The sequence below is a fragment of the Taudactylus pleione genome, unplaced genomic scaffold (assembly GCF_031769625.1).
Source record: "Taudactylus pleione unplaced genomic scaffold, aTauple2 ptg000115l, whole genome shotgun sequence".
Lineage (NCBI taxonomy): Eukaryota > Metazoa > Chordata > Amphibia > Anura > Myobatrachidae > Taudactylus > Taudactylus pleione.
The window spans coordinates 180044-200172 of NW_028284517.1; the positions used below are offsets into that span (position 1 = coordinate 180044).

General features: G+C 45.7%; 1 pseudogene; it reads right to left on the reverse strand.

Annotated features, from left to right (window-relative positions):
* Positions 1-995: 995 nt before the first annotated feature.
* LOC148524854 (fatty-acid amide hydrolase 1-like) overlaps positions 996-20129 on the reverse strand; it is a 61247-nt pseudogene continuing 42113 nt past the window's right edge.

The following is a 20129-nucleotide window of genomic DNA, read 5'->3' on the forward strand; positions in this document are numbered from 1 at the left end:
AGTCTTACCTGTGTATAGTGACTGTATGATATCAGTCTTACCTGTGTATAGTGACTGTATGATATCAGTCTTACCTGTGTATAGTGACTGTATGATATCAGTCTTACCTGTGTGACTAATATCAGCCCCTGTCCCTTTTACTGTGCCGGAAGGATCACTCAGGTGAGGTGACCAAGCAGTTATTGTTCTTTCCTTCTGCCCCTCTGGTGGCTGGTCACAGCCCTTAAGCAATGAACCCAAATCAGCTGTCAATCTTCACTTATATTAAATATGTGATTCCCAAAATTTCTGTCTGATTTCAAAACTTGTCACATGGTATCCACATGGTGTATTTCTGTAAGCTTCCGTTATTATTTATTATTATTATTATTATTAGTATTATTAGTATTATTATGTTAGTATATTCTACAGAGAGTAAACAAGAATCTGATTGTTTCCAGCATCCAGGATCCAAATACAGACTCTGTGCTGGAATATTTCCACACAAAGAACGTTGCAATGTCAGAAAGATTTCAAATACAATGGAGTGAATATGTGTTTAACAAACGTAAATATGTTTATTATAGCTGAACATTCATAGTTATATTACACACGATACAGATGAAAATAACTGCTTTGCTATAAGAATCCTCATTGCTCAGTCTACCTATGGCTGTCACTTGCTGCTGTCCCTGAAGAGGATCAGTCAACGACTAGTAACCCTCTACAGATAACAGAGTAATAAAGAGTAGCGATATAGGTTTCTCTAATGAAATAACAACTAATAATATATGTTTATAGTAGGGATGTGCAGGCTCGGATAGGTTCGAGTTTGGACAAAAGTCCAGGAATGATGATGTTCGTCCATGTAAGATGATGTTTTGCCTCTTTCTGAGTTCCGTTTTTTTGGAGGGAAAAATCCGAACTCCACGTGCAAACTCGAACCTATCCGAGCCTGCACATCCCTAGTTTATTATAGTCATCTCTAATGAGTTGCCCAAGAGCCAGGCAGGGGCTTATCGCCTCTTTTGGTGATGGCCGCTAAGGGTCTCGACTTCTTTCATGAGACGCAGGCAGAGCTCATCCTGGTGGGTAAGCGCCACACACTGAACAGACAGCGGTAGACCCACCCCTCCTTCCACAGCCTGCAGAGATAGTGATAGAGAAGCAGTTACACAGAGTAAACAGTAGGGGGAGGAAGAGAGACATGGCACATAACCACTGAGCCCCAGCAATGTTTAGACACCTGTCCAGGCTTTGGGCCTGATTCAGAGCCGGACGCAATTAGCGCTCGCTCATTCAGAAAAAGGGGATGGCTATTCAAATGAACCGTTCGCTCCTTGCTGTCTGTTGACGCCTCCATGTCTGAACGAGCGAACAAAACATGCGTACGTTTATTTGAAAAATACGCCCCCTGGCCGCTCGCATCATACGTCATGTCCGCTATTTATTAGATTAATCGAGTACATCGAACAGCGTATGAACTGCTCGCTATTCTTGTGGTTGGTTTTTCCTACCACAATTTTGCGAGCAGTTCTGGCTATAAAATAACCCAGTGACGTGGTCAATGACGCTGCAGTTTAAATTATGCACACCCATAAAACGCCCGCTTTGACCTTTAAGCACGCCTGCGTTCTGATCTCCACTCCCCGTTTTCAAGCACCTTCCCCTGTTACCACCCACATACGCCTCATTCTGTCAATCAAAATAGCAGGCCTTCGCTATATAGCGAACAAACGATTTTCGGCCGCACTGACTGGTTCGCGCATGCGTATTAAAAACCGTACGCATGCGCAGATGGGCGAACATCGCTCGGAACGAGCGTACTGCCGCTTACGAGCGGCTCTGAATCAGGCCCTTTGTACTCATATATATAAATAAACACAATCCTGGAGATTTGACACTTTATAACAATAATATTATGGGCTTTATTTAATACAATCCGCATTTTGAATGCAGATTGTAGTGTGATATTACCGACTGAATTCGTATTGCGAATTCAGGAAATATCACAGGGAATTTTACTAATTCTACTCCAATTGCCCTTTAGTAACTTTGGGTGAAACTAAAATAATGTGAAAAGGGTGTGAAAATAATGATAATAAATAGAGACCTATGAGAGATAGCACAAATAAACCTCACCTATATCTTAAAAACCACTATAATAATTACCTTCTTATACAGTTTGTCCCAGGGATCATTACAGTAACCTTTGTAATTTTTTAGCTCTTTCTCGTCCTCCGCAGTGACGGAACCAACAGGAACGACTCCAGCCGGATAATTTAATACATTGTACAGCATTGTGCAGGCAATGTGAGCTGAGAGACATAAGAGAGATTGGTGACTTATGTAAGCTTCTAAGTGGCGCCCTCTTATCGCTTTGTCTAATACCCAAACCCAAACTTATAGCTGTATTGCTTCATAATTGAACAGCGCTGTGGACTATGCTGGTGCTATTTACATACATGTTAATACTAATAATAAATCATTTAGGAAGACTTTTGTGACATCATGTGCCTAACCCTAATCCTCCCGCAAGTGCCTAACCTTAACCCCTAACCCTCCCCCTAACCCCGCTACTCACCTTCAGAATGCCGGTGGTCGGGATTCCAGCGCCAGGACCTTGACCGGTGTCGGCATGCCGGCACTGGTATTTTAAGCACCGGCATCCCCTTTGCTAGGATATTAACTGTATCCCCTGTGAGCTTCACATCATACGTCTTATTTTGTCACTGTTGCACACTAATTGCCATTGTGTACAAAATGAGGTTACAGTATTACTGAGCACTTCTTTGTATAAGACCAATGCTCTGTATATGTACTGTCCCCAAACACCTGCTCATTACAGACCAATCACTCAGTGCAAGAGCCGTAACTAGACTTTTTGGTGCCCTGTACCAGAAAGAGCATTGGCGCCCCCACATTTTTCAAATAGGGACATAATGAACCCAATAAAGGGCCATGGCTTCATGGGGAAGGGCCAGGGAAGTGATAGAAGAGGCCAGGAGATGCTGGGGATGAAATAAGAGGAAGCTACAAGCAAGAATGATAATAAACAGAAATTTGACAGGCCCAAACAGTGCCCTCTGACCTGTGGTGCCCTGTGCCATGGCACAAGCCACACTACCTTAGTTACAGCCCTGCTCAGTGTATTTTGATGTGTGCTTCTATACGTAACGTTTTGTAGTATAAATCATAAATGAGAATGGATCTTTGATCAGTGTCTGTGGCTTGTGGTATACTGTATTTGTGTCTTGGATTTGATCCCCATAATTATGGTGCTTAAAACTATTCCATATACCAAAGTTTCACAAACTCCGACATTTACAGTCCAGGTTTTATGGATAGCCATACCGAAATCCAGATGGTTAAATCGAATTGACTGAGGTACTAATTAAGTCATCTGTGCTCAAGTATGGATATTCTTTAAAACCTGGACTGTAATGGCAGAGTTTGGGAACCACTGCCATATACTTCTGGTATATGAAGCTCTGTGAGTATGACTATATGGGGCATATTTGGCTGGTTGCCTATGGGTATACTGACCATACGGGGCACATTAGATTGATGGAATACAATGCTCTATGGGTATACTGGCCATTAGAGGCACATTAGGTTGGTGGCATACAAAGCTCTATGGGTATACTGGCTATACGGGACACATTAGGTTGGTGGCATACAAAGATATATATCGGTATAGTGGCCATACAGGGCACATTAGGTTGCTGGAATACAAAGCTCTATGGGTATACTGGCCATTAGAGGCACATTAGGTTGGTAACATACAAAGATCTATATCGGTATAGTGGCTATACAGGGCACATTATGTTGGTGAATACAAAGCTCTATGGGTATACTGGCCATAAGGGGCACATTAGGTTGGTGGTATACAAAGCTCAATGGGTATACTGGCCATACGGGGCACATTAGGTTGGTGGCATACAAAGATCTATATCGGTATAGTGGCCACACAGGGCACATTAGGTTGATGGAATACAAAGCTCTATGGGTATACTGGCCATAAGGGGCACATTAGGTTGTTGGCATACAAAGCTCTATGGGTATACTGGCCATAAGGGGCACATTAGGTTGTTGGCATACAAAGCTCTATGGGTATACTGGCCATATGGGGCACATTAGGTTGGTGGCATACAAAGCTCTATGGGTATACTGGCCATAAGAGGCACATTAGGTTGGTGACATACAAAGCTCTATGGGTATACTGGCCATATGGGGCACATTAGATTGGTGGCATACAAAGCTCTATGGGTATACTGGCCATATGGGGCACATTAGATTGGTGGCATACAAAGCTCTATGGGTATACTGGCCATATGGAAGTAAGTTAGACAATTGAGTCTGATAATTCTTTTGTCATGAACATTGAATATATATTTTTTCTCTGTACTGAAATAAATATATCCTTATGTACCATAGCGCACATGCTGAGATCTCCCTTTTATTCTGCAATAAGAACTTCTTATATCTTACATGAAGTACACCAGTTATATCATTATCATTACATTATGCACATTCTATATCTCATGTTGCTGTATTGGCTGCTAATAATTAGTGAGTGTTGCATGTGCCACTGTCATTATACACTGCAGGACCCCATCGGAGGACCTAAGGTGGTCCTACTGTAGTGAGAGGGGGTGCAGCTACAAGGACCCGACAGCTGAGAATGGTTTTCTATTAAACCTAAGCCACACCATTTCCAGCGGACAAAATGTACAAAAGGGCTCGTAATAAATGTTGCTGTGGGGCCCATAAATCTCCAGTTACACCCTGTATAATAATATATATAAATTAGTGACGAAACACTGTGACTTATAGAAATACTGTAAAGTCTCCCCGGATAACCGATGTTGAAGGCCGGGCCCAACATGGGACATAGGACCACATCTAGATTCAGCTTTCTCCACTCAGTGAGGAATTCTGTCTGGTATTCCTAAAAGAAAAGACTTATCATAAGAGCTGACAATCACAGACAGACCTCCGAGAACAGACTGGGGTACATGAATTATAGGTATTTAATATGTGAATAAAATTTAACAGTGTCATTAAAGAGACATTACTGAGAAATTATTTGAAATTAGAATTACATATATTAATTAAATATGAACACACTTGCCACATATACCATGTTTACCAGATATATATCCAATCCTCTCCTATTTACATCTCTGACCTTATCTCCGTGCACACTCCTGCCCGGGTTGGGTACGGGATGCCGGTGGTCCTCCCGACAGGGTTAGGATACCGACACCTGTCAGTCGGTATCCTAACGCTTCCCCTAACCCTCCCTCCCCTATGCCTAAACTTAACATCCCTCCTAGTGCCTAAACCTAACCTCTCTCTCCCTGCACCCTAAACCTCCCCCTAGTGTCTATCCCTAACCCCTAACTCTCCTCCTAACAGGATTCTGACAGGTGTCTGGATTACGGCGCCGGTATTCTAATTGCCGGGATATTGACTGTATCCCCTCCCGCCCATCCACTTCGCTCCACAAATTAATGCTCACCAACTAATTACTTCATCCCACTCCCTCCTGCAAGATTTTGCCCGTGCTGCTCCCTACCACTGGAACTCTCTTGCTCTCCCTTTCCCTATCAGACTCCACATCTCTACAAAGTTTAAAACAGGCTCTCAAGACCCACTCCTTTATCAAAGCTTTCCAGCTCTTATCCTAACCTACCTTCCATGCTCCTTACTCACTGTCTCTCCCCTCTGTGTCACCCCCATCTGTCTCCCACTCCCCTTTAGATTGTAAGCTCTAACGAGCAGGACCCTCTTCCCTCATGTGCTTCTCCTTTTCTCACTTATACAATCATCTCTTCCCCATGCCCAACAATGGCACCAAATGTTCTGTACTGTAATTATTTTTTTCTTGTTTTGTTCATACTGTTTCTGTTTGCGTACTCTGTAAGGCCCTAATGAACCCTTGTGGGCGTCCTGTGGATCCTAAGGACTTTGAAGAAATAGGTATACTTCTGAAGAAGCTGGATATCGATTTACCAACGAAACGCGTTAAGCCTCTCCACCATCTATATCCATTCATCTTGGACACTTTGACACATTTTCCTGCTTTTGGGACATTTGCATCAACTCCACAGGATAACAGCTACAAGTGGATCCCATCCAGTCTATACTCTGTGATAATACCAAAAGGATTTGGACACATGATAATTTCTTTGGACTGAGATTAAGGATACGCCACCTGGTAAATATTTGCTGTACCTAATTACACAGAACCAACAATTGTCCCACAGCTAGTGTCTTTATCGAATATGGATTAACCAGCCTCCCCTAATAGCGATTACATATGACTACAACTATTTTTAATACAGCACTTATTTTGTGCATTTTATTATTTTCCATATAACAAATTTTATTATATTGTAATGTATTAAATGTGATATTAATTGACTACACATCCGTATCTGAGTTTTTATATACAACAACTATATATAGCGCTGGTATCAACTATTTGTATATTTGAAGAAATAGAGTTAACAAAGATAAGTCTACCATAACTCAATTTCTTCTTCAGGGTCCATAGGTGATCCACAGGGATATCATGGGGATGTCCCATAGCAGTTTCCCCTAAGGCCAGGGACGCTCTTGAGCAGAAAGGAGAAGGTGTAGAACCTGAGAAAGGTGTGGACGGAAGACCACGTGGCTGCCTTGCACAATTGTTCAGCAGAAGCGCCACATCGAACCGCCCACGAGGGTCCCACATACCGAGTAGAATGTGCTGTAACCCTGTTTGGAACAGGAAGATTAGCTTGCATGTAGGCCTTAGAGAGTGTCATTCGGAGCCATCGAGCCAGAGTCTGTTTGTTAGCTGGCCAGCCTCGCTTATGAAGGCCATACAATACAAATTTGCCATACAATACAGAATCTGATTTCCTAAAGGAAATAGTACGATCCACATAGATCCGAAAAGCACGAACCACATCCAAGGAGGCTTCACCTGCAGAAATATCCGAGGACTGGAAGGCCTGAACCACAATCTATTAATTCAAATGGAATCGGGATACCACTTTAGGGAGGTTACCAGCCCTGGTACAGAAGACAGCTCTGTCTGGATGAAAGATCAAGAATGGGGAGTGACAGGAGAGCGTTGTCAAATTATATACCCTGCTCACAGAGGAGATAGCAAAGAGAAAGAGCGTCTTCACTGTCAGCCATTTGAGGTCTACTGAGTCCAGAGGTTCAAACGGAGGAGCCTGTACAGCCCGGAGAACCAAGGACAAATCCCACGGAGCCACCGGATGGACAAAAAGGAGGTTGAAGGCGGAGAGCACCTTGAAAGAATGTTCTAACATTAGACAGGGGAGTGATCCTTCACTGGAACCAGATTGACAGAGCAAAAACTTGAACTCTAAGGAAGGCCAGATGGAGGTCGAGGTCTAACCCAGCCTGGAGAAAGGCAAGCCCCCGGGAGACCCTAAAAAGTATATGGTCCCCCTGGGCTCTTAAAGGGGTCTCTCAAGAGTCATGCCGTGAAAGACAGATGAGGTAGGTATGGGTACAGGCAAGGACTCTGCTAGTAGATCCTGCCATAGAGGCAGTGGGAATGGATTGTCTATGGAGAGACTTCGTAGGTCGATGAACCAATGTCGCCTGGGCAAGGCTGGGGCTATTAGTATCACCATCCCGACTTCTTGCTTGAACTTTCGGAGAACTCTCAGGAGGAGAGAGATTGGAGGAAAGAGGTATGCAAGATTTAAGTCCCACCTCACTGCCAGAGCGTCCACGAAGGCAGCTGAGGGATCTCTGGTCCTGGACCCATACCTGAGGACCTTGTGGTTGTGACGTGAAGCCATCAGGTCTATGTCTGGCAGGCCCCATTGTCCACCAGGAGTTGAAAGCCATCCAGATTTAGAGCCCACTCTCTGGCGTGTATGTCCTGATGGCAGTCCGCTTCCCAGTTGAGCACTCTGGGGATGAACACTGTTGAGATTGCCGGGAGATGACATTCGGCCCAGACCAGAATGTGTGCTTCTTCCCGCATGGCTGCCCGACTTCGCGTGCTTTCCTGATGGTTGAGGTAGGCTACCACAGTCAGGTTTTATGCTGAATTTAGACCGGCCTGTCCCGAAGCAGATCTTGTGCCAGAGAGAGCCCTCTGTACACTGTTTGCCCCTCCAGAATGTTTATGGGCAGGCGACTTTCCTCGGTTGTCCACCATCCCTGAAAGGTATGATATCCGATTACCACATCCCATCCGCGAAGGCTGGCATCTGTAGTGAGAAGTCCCCAATTTGGAATCTAGAAGGGGCGACTCTTGTCCGGATTGGACGTCTGTAGCCACCATGAGAGGGAAAACCGAACCTCCGGAGAGATGAGGATCATCTGGGAGCAGATCAGATGATACTGCCCGTTCCACCGGGAGAGAATCAGTTGTTGAAGGGGCCTGGAACTGGGCGTATTCTACCATATCAAAGGAGATACCATAGACCCCAGGACCTGCATTGCTAAGTAAATGGATACCCCCTGATTGTAGAGCAAGTTGCGCAAGTGTAGTATAAAAAGTTTGTCCGCTGGCAGAACAATCCTCTGTATTCGAGAATCCAGGAGTGCCCAAAGATGTATAATCCGCTATGTCGGAGATAGGTAGGACTTTATCCAATTGATGAGCCAGCCGTGTGTTTGCAGGCAGTCAACGGTCAGCTGGAGATGTCGTTGTAACACAACTGGTGAATGTGCCAAGATTAAGTGGTCATCTAGGTATGGCAGGATTCTGATTCCATGGCACCTGAGGTGGGCCACCATAACTTCCATTATTATGGTAAATAACTGAGGGGCTGTTGTCAGACCAAAGGGCAGCACCCGAAACTGGTAATGTTGCTGCAGAACATCAAACTGTAGGAACTGCTGGTGGGTTGGAGTAATAGGTACATGCAGATATGCATCCTGAATGTCCAGAGAAACCATGAAATCCCCAGGCTCCAATGCCAGGACAATTTATCACACATTTTCCATGTGGAACTTGGGTACTCGGATAAATCTGTTGAGGGGATGGAGATTTAGAATAGGCTGGTGAGACGCATTCGGCTTCTGAATCAAAAAGAGAGTGGAATAAAAACCTAGTTCATCGTTGAGCCAAAGGAACCGGTATTTTCACACATGAACGCAGCAGGGAGTGAATAGCTTCCTGGAGGGCCAGGGCCTTGATAGGGTCTGATGGGGGACATGTGCAAAAAAAATAGCTGGGGAGGACACCTGAGGAAGGTGAGGGCGTACTCCTGAGAGATCACTTCTCGGACCCAAGCATCTGTTGTTGCTTAATGCCAAGATCAGACGGAGAGTTTGTCGTCAAACTTGGAACCTGGACGTCTGGCCAACCAAGACTGCTTGGATCGCGGCTTAGTAGTCTTGTGAGAACTAGACTGCCTGGGAAAGGACTGCTCACTTGCCTTACCATGAGGGCTAAAGAACAGAGAAGAGGACAGCCTAGGCTTAGGGACAGCTTCTTCCTAAATATGGGAGATGTAGGTCAGTTTTACCCTGGTAGGGTCTTATGGCAGGCTCTCTTCCAGTGCCTCTGCCCATCCTTCGATAGCCTTAGCCACACAGGCCACGGCCATACTGTAGCTGGCCTGCTGATAGCGCCAGAAAGCAAGCAGACTGACTTGAGACAAGTAAAAGCAGAGTAGAACTTCTGACAAAGCGTGCCACATGCGAATCAACAGTAGGAGGGATTTCTGACTTAGCACACTCACTATTAGGGAGAGGGTAAAAAGACACTAGTCTTTTTGGGACCTGGAACCGTTGCCAGGAGTACCCCAAGCTTCCCCCATGAGCTCAGTTTGCTGTTCTGATAGAGGGAATTCAGCCTTAACCACCTTTTGACGTTTAAACATCTGGGTTTTTGGCTTAGGGGCCGGCTCATCATCCTCTACATTCAGGATCGATATAACCGCCCTCACTAAAGGAGGGACATCCACTGTTGAATGACGGTTCTCCTTGCCCGAGGGAGACCTGGAGAGAGAACCCTGTGCATCATTTGCCTCCACAGATGATGCATTAGAATCCGAAAGCGGGGTGGACTGAGAGGATGATACAGTCCGCCTAAGTGTTTTAGTGGCTGTCTGTCCGCCTTTTGCTGATAGGCGGCAGACGATTGAGCCATATTCTGCACTGAGTGGACATAAACATCCATCCAAGGAGGATGCATAGGGGTTACTGACATAGTAGGCTGTGATAGCTGTGGGTACCCCATGGTGGAAGGCAGCATGAGGGCTGATAAGAGGTCCACTAGCTGCGTCATAACCTATGATAAGGAGGACACCAAAGGTGGCTCCTGGACAGGGGCTGGTACGGTGGACTGAGGAGGTGGTACATAACAAATAACACACAGACCATTCTGCATGAAATCCTAAGGGGACAAGCCCGCTGAATAGGATCTGCAAGTAACCAGCACAGGGGCCTCAGGCTCCCTTTTACCCTTAGAAGACATAGTAATAACCAGCTAGCAGCACATAATCAGTGTATGACTAGTAATGCAGAGTGACACCTTTCACAAATACAAGTAAATGTGAAGTAATAATGAACCCCTACACGCCTGGTAGTTGAGGGTTTAAATAAGAGCAGCAGGGATAGATATAACTGACGGAACATTTTAAGACAGTATAATGCACATAAATAAATCTACTTATAATGGGCACTAAATCAACTACTCAAGCCTCAAAGGGCTGGCAGAGTTATACAGGAAGACTGGACCCAAATCTCCTGAGACCTGTAGCTTCAGAATTAATGGCTGCTGAGTGTCTCCTATAGGCAGGGCCGGATTAAAGGGGGGGCGACAGGGGCGATCATCCCTGGGCCCCCACACCCAGCCATCGGGGTTAAAGTGAACCAGAGGAGACGGAACCAGTTCCGCCTCCTCTGGACACCTAACCACAGTGCCGCACGGAGACACCAGACGCCCGCTTAGATTGTAACCAGCGGGCGCCCGGCTCCCTCCCCGCAGCGGCAGCCAGAGCCGGTGACTAGAGCTCACTCGTGAGCTCCGGCTTCCGGCTCAGGCAGTGAACTATGGGAGAGACGTCATGCGTCTCTCCCATAGTGCAGAGGAGCAGCGCCAGCCGAGCGGATCAGAAGGCAGCGGGAGCGGGGCTTAAGGTAAGTAAGATTTTATTTTTTTCTCTTTTTAGCGCAAGCGGCTTTTCCACTGCTGTGGGGGACATTACTCGGGGGGGACTACTGGGGGCATTACTACAGGGGACATTACTCGGGGGGGACATTGCTACTGAGTGCATTACTCGGGGGGCATTTCTACTGGGGGCATTACTCGAGGGGGACATTACTACAGGGGACATTACTCGGGGGGGACATTACTACATGGGACAGTACTTGGGGGGGGCATTACTACTGGTGCTACTACCACAGGGGGCACAACTACAGGGGTATTACTACTGAGGGCATTACTATTGGGCACACACAGGGGGCATGACTACTGGGGGCACAACTACAGGGGTATTACTACTGGGGGTATTTATACAGGGGGCATTACTATTGGGAACACTACTACTGGGGGTATAACTACAGGGGGCATTGCATAGGGGGCACTGCATAAGGGGCAACACTCCTGGGGGCACTACTACTGGGTGCACTGCATAAAGGGCACGTAATAGGGGCCCCCACATGTTTGTTGCCCTGGGGCCCCCACAGACCTTAATCCGGCCCTGCCTATAGGGAAGAGGGTGAGGAGGAGGAACAGCTCAGAAGCGGGAAATCTCAAAGTGAGGGATTGTGCTCTGGGCTGGGGGAGAGGATGCCGGGGGAGAGCCTACCTCCCCGCTGCTACACCAACCGCCGGGTGCCGCTGACCTCTTCATGGTCCCCGATGCCAGCTTTTAACTGCCCCTTTGGTCTAGTGGGGGAGCGGATGAAGCAGTCACCCCACTGCAGCGTCCTCTGGCAGATCTCCACCGCCGGAGGTAAGGACTGCACAACATGCCTTACCTGTTCTTCCTCATCTGTCTGGCTGCAGTCCTGGGTCCCCAGTGGAGCTGCAATCAGAGCCCCGCTGGCGCCCACCGTGATCACCGGACCACTCACCGGTGTTGCAGTGCTGGCGGAGGTAGCTGGAGCAGCAGTACAGGCACCCATTAGGACGCCTTGCTGCTTGCTCAGATAAACAACAAAAAAACCTCATAAAAAATCTTGGGGCTGCCTAAGCAGTCCTCCTGTCTAAAGGTGTGACCGGTCCTGCTGGCACCAAATGAAAAACTGTCTGCCTGTGGCTGGGGGCGAGGTATAAGTGGAGGAAGACCGGGGCATCCTGGGAGCTAAAGCTTTAACTGTTTGGTGCGTGGATCTCTCCAACCACACCCCCCCCATGGTATCCCTGTGGATCCCTATGGACCCTGAAGAAGACATTATTATTAATATATACGCAATGTATACTACCTGCAAGGCTATCTGCTCCTCCCAGAGATGCTTCACAGATCTAGATGGAGGAATGAGAGAGATCAATACAGACAATAACAGCAAAACATAACAGAGAAAACACAAAATCACAGAAACTTTGATGGAAGAAAACCTACAGATCCACCGAGTCTGCTCTCTCTGTGAGCCCGATTCATTAAGGATCGCAACTGCTAAAGCGTACATAGACGGCCGATTGTTGCGTACTGCGCATGAATCGCAGTGTGCAAAGACACCACTGTGATCGCAATGCGATCACCCAGAGCACGGAGAGCGATCACGGAGTGACTGACAGGCAGTGAGCGTTTGGGGGTGGTGATGAGAGGTGGTCAGCAAAAAAATGCTGGCGTGCCTGACCATTTGAACGCCGTTGCATGGGCGTGCATAAATTAGCCAGTGTGATGGCATAAGCAGCTTGAGTACTTACTGCGTGCAATGAGGTTAGCAATATCTAAGTAGAGTCAGGGCTGCTGTAATTCTGCATGAGTGGCCGATGGTACTCGATATTACCGATTTTTATGGAGGTTTGCAAGGTATTACGGATGTGAGTTAGCAGTAATAGGAGGCAGTGGACGTCTCTATGCAGGCAGCGTGAAGGCATTGTGACTGCAATCATTAGCATATTTTCACAGCAGACCTGCGCGCGATTATGAGGCTGGAATCGCAATAGCGATCCTTAATGAATCAGGCTCTATGTTTTTATTGTATATTTTAGACAGAATCGGTATGAGTTCAAATCCCGATACCTGAAGACCGGCACTAGAAGATCCCTAGGAGGGTAAGTATTTGTACTATAGAAAGGGCACTAGAAGAGTAAGTATTTGTACTATTTCTAACCCTCTCCCCCCCCTAAGCCTTCTTTATGGGTGCCTAACCCCCCCTAATGCCTAACCTCCCCCTGTATAATTATCACAAAATTGAAAAAAAGGTATAACTCCGGCGCCCGGTAACTGTCAGCTCAATCTCAATCCTATACCTGCCCAGACAAGTAAAACATACAGAATTAAAAAGCAATGGGAAAAAAAGATCTAAGGCGATACAGATAAAATTATACTTAAATCGTGGAGGTCGTTGATATGGAGGTTTTTCCTTTTCTAGAGATGATCCACTCCGTGGAATACAATATGAAATTTAAACACAAACATAAAAGACCATATGTGAAGTAATATCAAAACGTAAAACCACAACAAAATGAAATAGTCCTTTTGTGTTTCTGAAGAAAAAAAGGGTAATATCCGTTTTTTTCCAAAAGTAAATGTCAATCAAACAGATCAGGATAGATCCTCACCACCACAAATCTTAGAGATGGGCGTACCATAAACTCACTTAATACGTGAATGGGAAATATACATAAAGGTATCTTTCAAAATACTTCACCGTGTGTCAAATGAAAGATTGAAGGATAAGCGTACCCCAACTCACGTAATAAGAAGTTGGGATCAGCATATAAAGGTATCTTTTCCACAAAAAATTAAAAAACCATAGGTAAAGAAGACTTTTGATTTAAAATAGAGGATGAGGTATCACTTCAAAAAAGGTTTATTAAAAATACAAATATTAAAAACATGTAAAATAAAATAAAAAATCCTTGAACAAGTAAAGATGAAAATTAGAAGTATTAACAGTAGTATCTCCTCTTACAGGTAAAAGGTCCGGACTGAACCCGTAATGGATCTACTATATACCTCAAAAATATAAGTCCAAGTCTCTCTTGTAATCCATAGAATGCCCACAAATCTCTCCACCAACGCCGTTTCGATCCTCCTTGGATCTCCACCAACGCCGTTTCGATCCTCCTTGGATCTTTATATTTTTCATCAAAAGTCTTCTTTACCTATGGTTTTTTCATTTTTTGTGGAAAAGATACCTTTCTATGCTGATCCCAACTTCTTATTACGTGAGTTGGGGTACGCTTATCCTTCAATCTTTCGTTTGACACACGGTGAAGTATTTTGAAAGATACCTTTATGTATATTTTCCATTCACGTATTAAGTGAGTTTATGGTACGCCCATCTCTATGATTTGTGGTGGTGAGGATCTATCCTGATTTGTTTGATTGACATTAACTTTTGGAAAAAAACGGATATCACCCTTTTCCTCTTCAGAAACACAAAAGGACTATTTCATTTTGTTGTGGTTTTACGTTTTGACATTACTTCACATATGATCTTTTATGTTTGTGTTTAAATTTCATACTGTATTCCACGGAGTGGATCATCTCTAGAAAAGGAAAAACCTCCATATCAACGAACTCCACGATTTAAATATAATTTTATCTGTATCGCCTTAGATCTTTTTTCCCATTGCTTTTTAATTCTCCCCCTGTAAGTGCCTAAACCTACCCCCCCTCCCCGCTCCCTAAACCTAACCCTCCCAGTGGGGTGACTAACCCTAACCTACCCCCGGGGTTGCCTAACCCTAAACCACCCTTCCCCTAGCCTGACCCTAACCCTCCCAGGGGGGTGTCTAATCCTAAATCCCCCCCAGGAGCCCCTAACATAACCCCCTCCCTGCGGCTGTCCGCAACCGCCGCCCGGCTTACCTTCATTCGGTGTGCCGGGCGTCAGGATCCCGACGTAGGGATAATGATAGGCGGCAGAATTTTGACGTCTATCATTAGTCCCTCGGCGGGATATGACAGTCGGGAAGCCGGCGGTCGGCATTTTGCCTGCCGGCTTCCTGACTACATGCATTTTAGACTGGTCTTAAAAATATCCGCATGTTTACACCATGTATTCCCCAATTCTTTTACTGTGTGAGCCCCAACCACAATGGTCAGTAGACAATTCCTCATACCTCCCAACATTTGGGAGGGTCGCACGTAAATTTGGGGGCCTTGTCATACGTCACGCCCCCAATCTTAATCATGCTGGGGGCCTCCTTCCACCGCTGCTCTGCTATTTCTTCCATAGCTGTATCCGTAGATTTATCACTCCCTCTGTATCATACATGCCTACTCTCCCGGAAGTCGTGGGAGGCTCACGATTTTTCGGGTAACTCCCCGCACACCCCGTAGAGTAGGCACTTCTCCTGCATTCCTGCCCAATTCCTAGTGAAGTAGGCAGAATGGTGGAGAATTTCTAGAGCAAACGTGGATTCCCGTGTAGGGGGCGAGGCTTAATGACGCTATTCTGCAATAATCAAGTCATTTGGTCCCGCCCCTATTTAAATTTGCACCAATCGTGGCAATTTACCGCACGGGGAGGGGCTTAATGATGCTGACAATCAGCCACCCACCGGCTTCTTCTCCCCGGGCTTCTACTGGGGAGGGAAAGCAAAAGGCGGCAAGTATGCTCTGTATAAAAGTTCTTCCTATTTCCTCTCAGGTTTCCCTCCTTCTATTCCACAGTTGCTGTCACAGTGTCACCTTGTTCTAGAAACCCTCTTATTTATGTGAATGCTGCCGTCCTGATCACCTATTATTACTTATCTATCATATCCCCTATGTTATGTCTCTACTTGGAGCTGGACAGCTCCTTTCATCATGGTCACAGCCCTCCATCTTGTCAGTTACCTATAACAGTCTTCCACCTCAGGACACAGAGTGTGAGCGGGTGGGAATTTATGTGGAATAATCCACCAGGGTAATATATCTATGTAGAGAAAAGTGATTGGACACTGACAGGACATAGATAAACAATATTTTATTGACGTCAGTACTTTGCAGGTCCACCACGTGCAGTGATTACTGCAGACACCCTTCTTGGCAAACTGTCTGTCCACAAGTTACTGGATAACAGCAGGGGGTATGTTTTGCCATTCCGCCTTACGTACACTGACCAACTGTGACACTGAAGAAGGTCGAGTCAGCCTAGAACGCACCCATCGTTCCAATTCGTCCCAGAGGTTCTCACTGGGGTTAAGATCTGGAGTCAGAGGTGGCCAGTACATCCAGGTTACCACATTTTCTGTATACTAGTCCAGCGTCACCCTGGAAACATGGCAGGTGGCATTGTCATCCTGATAAAAACATTCATTGCTTCTGTAGAACTGCCACAATGAACATCTTTATACTTCTCAGAGTTAATGTGACCATGCACGGACCCATGCTAAACCAGCTGCAATGCAGAGGTGTCCAATCACTTTTGTCTACATAGTGTACATTGTATATGAGAGATAATCTGGAAGAGCACACAGGGTCTTACCTTGCACCAACACTGGAATTTAGAAACCTGGAAATCCTCGGATACTGGAAATATTTAAAATAAGATTTACGTACAGGGAAAAAATATCAGCATCACTATAAATTTTAAAATATTTTATCTTCAAGCTATTATTAGATGCCGCATTGCAACACTGAGTTCTATGTACTATACAGATGGTTCAGGATCTGCTCTGAATGCTGAAGTCTTATAATCAGTGGCTATGTAGCTAACCAACAGCGGCCAAATATCTGGAGACGGAACCAGTTACGCCTCCTCCGGCCCACCTCAGCCCAGCGCCACAGGGAGGCTCCATTTGCTGGGCGCCCACTGATATTCTGTTACCAGCGGGCGCCCAGCTCCTTCCCCACAACGACACTGGCAGGTGGAGGGTGGAGCTCACTCCAGAGCTCCGGCTTCCAGCTCCTGAAGTGTGCACTATGGGAGAGATGTCATGAGGTCTCTCCCATAGTTCCGAGGAGCAGCCTGTTGGACGGCCGGGGATTCAGGTACGGTTCTTGTGGTAAGTATTGTGTTGGGGTTTTTTTGTGTGTAAGCGGCATTACTACTGGGGGCATTACTATTGGTATCACTACTACAGGGAGCATTGCTATTGTGGGCACTACTACAGGGGGCATTATTATTGATGGCATTATTATTGGGGGAATAACTATTGTAGGCATTAATATTGGGGGCACTACTACAGGGGGCATTACAGCTAGGGGCATTATTATTTGGGCACTACTATTAGGGGTACTACTACAGAGAACATTACTACTGGGAGGCATTTCTACTGGGGGCAATACTACTGCGGGCACTACTACGTGGGGCACTACTACATGGGGCACTGCATATGGGGGCACTACTACTGGGGGCACTACCACTATGGACACTGCATAAGGGCCACTGCCACTACTGGGGGCACTGCATAAGGGCCACCACTACTGCGGGCACTGCATAAGGGGCACTACTACTGTCGGCATTATGTGTATTAGGGGCACTACTACTGTGGGTATTGTGTATACGGGGCATTACTTTGGGTTAAAAAGTTAATATGCCCATTGGTCACAACTTAATGTACCTACTGCTTACACACCGCTAATTTCTTCTCATGGACTCAAGGTCTAAGGATTACTATTGGGGCTAGGAAACCCATGTCAGGGCATTATCAAAGTGTCACTTAGGATTTTAGCGAGTATTAAGTGAAGCAATAAAACATAACATATTCACTTATGTAACCATTGTGTAAACCATTGTGTCTGCCGGAGCAATGATAGATTTTCGGAATTATGCTGTAGAGTGAGAAAGTTACTAATCAGTGTTAGGGCACCTGGGCGCACTTACCAAACACAGGGACAGGGGTTGGGGGACAGGAGCAGTCTGTTTCTTTACAGTAGTATTCAGGTTATGGGCTTTTGCTAGATATGTTATATATTCTCATATAGAAAAATAATTTATTAATTAGTGGGATAAAAGTATAGCTACAATATGGGGCCTGTTTATTGATTATCAGGTTTTAGACCCAATAATTAGAAAATGATTATTGCCAATAAGGAATGATGTACCGCATGCATGTATTTAAATGCACTCGCTAATGTGACCACTTTGCTTTCAGTTTTCGGGACGTTAGCTACCAGGGCCAAGCTCTGGAATGAATTGCTCGTTTCCGCATTATTTAAGGAGAAATTTGATTGATGAATAGAGTTCTAAGGAACCTATTCATCATCACTTAATTTTTACAAAAGTTGTAAAAATTAAGTTATTGGGCCATTTATTAAGGAGGTAAAGCAGGAGATATCACAGATATCTCCTACTTACCTTCCTCTGGCGGAATGGCCCACTGTTCCCATATACTAGTATCACAGATATCTCCTACTTACCTTCCTCTGGCGGAATTGCCCGCTGTCCCCATATACTAGTATGGGGATAGAATTCATCAAGCACCATAAATACAATATTTTCAGAGCTTGATTGCTGGAGCATTCGCCATCTTCAGATGGTGACTGCTGCCGCTACCCACTCCTTCCGTATGGGAAGGAGTCCTGGGTCGTGAAAAGGGATCCTTTCGGACGTCGGAGCTCTTGTGTGCATGCGTGACCTGCTCCGAGAGGAGCAATGAAAGTGTTCGGGAAGACAGCTGATTTGATGAATTCCTCCGGCGCGCTCGTCGAGAAGAAACGTTAACTATTGAAGTCCGTTCGGACAATGATAATTAACATATTGAATAGACCAATTAGTGTTTATAATTATGTTGTTTTTTTTCATTTTTGTTTATAATGAAATTGTCCGTGTTAAATTGAATTAAGTTCACAAATTTACTTACAGTAAGAATTTTTTTGTTTTGTTTTTCGTATCTACTTACTATTGGCCGGAAAATGAAGCCCAGGATCCTCTTCACCACATCGGGCATTTTACAGAGTTGTGCGCATTCCCCCAGGTTGGGGTCTATGAAGGTGTTCTTACTAATAGGAATAAAATACAAGGTGGTTATATAAAGTGGCCCCATTTATTCACTACCCCTGAAATGCATGAGTATTCCGAATATTCCAGGAGAGTTGGCAACGTATGGACAAAGGGCTTCATTCAGAGCCGCTCGTAAGCGGCCGCTCGTTCGTTATGATCGATGTTCACACATCTGCGCATGCGTACGGATTGCAATACGCATGCACGAACCAGTCAGTGCGGCCGAAAATCGTGTGCTCGCTAAATAGCGAATGCCTGCTATTTTGAGTGACAGGAGGAGGCGTATGTGGGTGGTAACAGGGGAAGGTGCTTGCAAACGGGGAGTGGAGATCAGAACGCAGGCGTGCTTAAAGGTCAAAACGGGCGTTTTAAGGGTGTGCATAATTAATACAGCAGCGTCATTGACCACGTCACTTGGTTATTTTATAGTCAGAACTGCTCGCAAGATTGTGGTAGGAAAAACCAACCACAAGAATAGCGAGCAGTTCAGACGCTGTTCGATGTACTCGATTAATCTATTAAATAGCGGACATGACGTAGAATGCGAGCTGCCAGGGGGCGTTTTTTTCAAAATTACGACAGCAAGTTTTGTTCGCTCGTTCAGACATAGAGGCGTGAACAGACTGCAAAGAGCGAACGGTTCATTTGAATAGCCACCCCTTTTTCTGAGCGAGCGCAAATAGCGTCCGGCTCTGAATCAGACGCAAAGGTTTTTAGTTTCCCCTGCCTATACATACTATGCCAGGTTATCAGCCACCGCCATCTTTATTAGCCCCCCTGAATTTCCTGATCACAGAGGTCATGGCATCAGAGACTGCCCCACAAACGCTGGCCAGGATATTATTATGGATCCGTTAGAGTGCTGCCTCATGTGCACAGCACTCTAGAGCTTCAGCAGTCCCACAGCTGAACATTTAGGTCCCTGCTGACTATAGGCCGCATAGGGGAGCAAGGCCAGAAAGCATCACAGGTGGCCACGTGGTGCCTGCAGACTGTTGAGGCCCCCCGTTGATAGTTACGCCGATTGTCATAAGATATTCTTTAAGAGCTCTGCTAGGGGAGAGATGCTGAGCAAGGATCCTTATGCACATCAACTCATCGTA